We start from the raw sequence: 3,749 nt of genomic DNA on the forward strand, positions 1-3,749 counted from the left end.
AATTTTAGTAGGAAACTAAAGAGAAGAAATATAATAAAGGCGTTGCAAAGTAACCTGATCTATTGGTAATATATGGTAAGATTTTAAAATAAAAAGCATACAGAGTAAAATATAAGAGACAAGTACGTTGCCTTGTCTGTTTATTGCACTTGAACCTTCTGTTGCCATTAGAAGTGACGTGCACATTGCTAGAAAACCAGTAGGCAAACACAGCTAGCCAGAGAGAAGGAAGATTTCCCATCTCCCTTGATTTTTTGATGTGACAAACTAGCTTGACTGCATCAATGAACTGACTCACTAAGAAAATATGTGTCATGTTCCTTACATAAATGTTTTCCCTCTAGTAAATCTCTTTTGCCTCTCTCAGAGTCCTAAATTATGCTGAGTTAATAGTCATCTGAAGAGAGTGAATGAAAAAGGCAAGCCTCAGCTGTTGTTTTGTACTTAGCTGATGTCCACCTAAGTGCATGATTTATTGCTTCCAGGAAGAGGTCCAGTGACTCAGTGCCTCTCTTTCAAAGCTAGATCAACTTTGTACTCTCTGTAAATGAGGTACACTTGCATCAGGTGGGCACACCACAATGTTGCATGAGTGCTGGTTGGATTCTCTGTGGTTAGAGTAGTGTGACTAATGATTCCAGTAGTTTAGTAGCCTTTATCAGATAAAAAAGCCATGAAAAATCCCAGTGGTCACTTACATCCCACTAGATGGTACATTCAAAGGATACCTCTGGGGCCAAATAAATAAAAACAAGTGAAGAATATCTGTAAGGAAAAACAGCAACAAACTTGAATGTAATGAAAACAGAAAATGAGTTAGTTGCTACTTAATGTTTTCACATCATAATTCTAGGTCATTGCACGTCCAAGCTTTTTTAGCCTGTTGAAACATGATACTTTGTCTTAAACCTCTTAGTTTTAATTTCAGCACTATTCATCTGCTAACTAGTAAATCGAGAGATATTTTTTTTAACCTATATCTTGTCAGAGAAAGAGAAGACGTAAGTCAGAGATGTTTGGGTGGAGTGAGGAGGGCTATTATGGCAAAGGGAAGGCAGTCACAAAATATATGCCTCATGACATAATAGAGAAATGGCTCAGCTTTGGAGAGCACTTCTCACCACCCATTCCCATACTCACATTCACACTGTCAAATTAAATACTGGGAAATACTGGCCACCTTAAAACAGAGATAGCAAGAGAGATAACAGTAAAAGAGTAAAACCTCAGTGAAACAATAAAAGGAATGGATGATTTGTTCCAGTGTAAAAGCACAATGAGGGAATTGATTTTCCTCTGCAATGTCTTGAAAATAACTAGAAGATACTTTTCCCTTTTTTAATGTAAAAGGAGTATTATGAACTACTATGTCAAGTAGCCAACTTTCAGTCTAGTTTAGGCATGTTCTCAGTGTAGCATCTGAGTTCATGGACAATTATCAGCAGGTATAAATTAAACTGCTCTTTACAGTAAGGGCAGATAAGCACCTTTATTAAAAAGACTCATAAGTGTATCTTCGTGTCCTGGTTAGAATGGCTGGGACCAATTCATCACTGGATGGGTGTAACCCAAAACTGTGTATTCTATAGCCTCCATGCCATTTCCCAAAAACTGCTGTCAGTAGAGGCCTGCAAGGTGGGAAGATGTTCCTGTACCCTTTTATGGAATTCCCCCCTCTGATACCCTTATATGGAAGAGGGACTGAGCATCCGCATGCCCTTTTATGGAATTCCCTACTCTGAGGGAGGGACTGAGCACTCCCGCCTGAACTGGAGAGTATATAACTGGGAGTTTCAGAGCCTTGAGGCTCTCTCGTGGGACCCAGAGGAAGACAGCAGACCACCGCTGCTCCCAACCAGGCTGAGACCACCACCCTCAACTGGACTGCAATCACCACTTCTGACCAGACTGCAGCAGCTCTCCCACCAGCAGGTTTATTCCCTCTCCCTTTGCTTTGGACTCGGGGGGTGGGCCAAGGTACACCATTTTTGTTCATACCCCAGGGTGCTGGGTTTGTACATTTGGGTTTTGTGGATTAAAACCAATTGTCTGTCTGTATACTTGTACTTATTGCATTATTTTAATAAATTGTTATTCTGACTTATAAATCTCTCTTTTGAATTGAGTTCATTTTGCCTTGCTGGTTAACTTTTAAACCAGCACACTTCGTCTTTTAATTATTTGCTTACTTCCACTGACATGGTCAAATATATAAGGATGACTGGGTTAGGTGAGGTTGATGCAATTTAGCTATGCTTCACTGAGCAAGGTGAGATTTTCAGAAGTGAGGTTATCATTGATTTCCATTTAAGTTGTGAATGCTCAACCACTGACTTATTAAAGTAGTTCTCGTTGGCTGCGTTTTGGATATGGATTTTTTTCTTCTCTTAAAAAAGAAGTAAAGCATTTTCCACAGACATCTCTACTTTTCCTTGCTGTATGAGAACAGTGCCTTCTAAATACTATACTGCAGTAAAGAAAGACATCTTGCAATCAAGTATTGAGCAAAATTACTTGTTCTGGGAAGGGATAACACTTAACCTTGAGAACTATGTGCTGTATTCATGGTAAGTACTGCCCACCATAGGAGAAAATCAGATTCAAGACCATCTAAGGAACCTTAATGTGTACAAATCCATGGGACCTGATGAGATACATCCAAGGGTCTTGAGGGAACTGGCAGATGAAGTTACTAAGCCATTCTATCATATCTGAAGAGTCATGGCAGACTGGGGAAGTTCTGCCATGGTGTAACTGCAGCCAGCAACTAAACACCAAGCAGCCACTCACTCACTTTCTCCTAGTGCTGTAGGGGAGAGAACTGGAAGGGTAAGGGTGAGAAAACTCATGGGTTGAGGTAAAGGAAGTTTAGTAGGGAAAGTGAAAGCCACACACACAAGCAGAGCAAACCAAGGAATTAATTCACCGCTTCCCATGGGCAGAGGGCAGGTGTTCAGCCATCTTCAGGAAAGTAGGATTACATCATGCATAACGGTTACCAAGGAAGTCAAAATGCCACCACTCTATGTGTCCTTCCTCCCCTTCCTTCTTCTTCACCCACTTTTTTATTGCTAAGCATGATGTCACATGGTATGGGATAACCCTTTGGTCAGTTGAGGTCAGCTGACCTGCTTGTATCCTCTACCCACTTCTCATGCACCCCTCAGCCTACTTGCTGGTGAGGTGGAGTGATGGGCGGAAAAGTCCTTGGCTCTGCCTAAGCACTGGTCAACAATAACAAAAACATCCTTATATTATCAACACAGTTTTAAACCCAAATCCAAAACACAGACTCATGCAAGCTATTATGAAGAAAATTAACTCTATCCTGGCCAAAACCAAGTTTAGAAGTTTCCCAGGAGCTGCAAAAAGGGGAAATATAGCCCACAGTTTTAAAAAAGGGGGAAAGACCTGTGGCCAGCAGATCAAGGGAGGTGATTCTTCCCTCTACTTCACTCTTGTGAGACCCTACGTGGAGGAGGTCCACAAAGATGATCAGGGGACTGGAACGTCTCCTCTATGAGGACGGGCTGAGATAGCTGGGATTGTTCAACCTGGAGAAGAGGAGATTCCAGGGAGACCTCATAGCGCTTTCCATAATACCTGAAGAGAGCCTACAAGAGAGCCAGAGAAGGACTTTTTACAAGGGCATGTAGTGATGGGACAAGGAGTAATGGTTGTAAATAGAAAGAGGGTAGATTTAGATTAGATATTAGGAAGAAATTCTTTACTGTAAGGGTGGTGAGGCA

Source organism: Neopelma chrysocephalum, unplaced genomic scaffold, assembly GCF_003984885.1.
Source record: "Neopelma chrysocephalum unplaced genomic scaffold, ASM398488v2 Primary Assembly neopelma1_26, whole genome shotgun sequence".
Classification (NCBI taxonomy): Eukaryota; Metazoa; Chordata; class Aves; order Passeriformes; family Pipridae; genus Neopelma; species Neopelma chrysocephalum.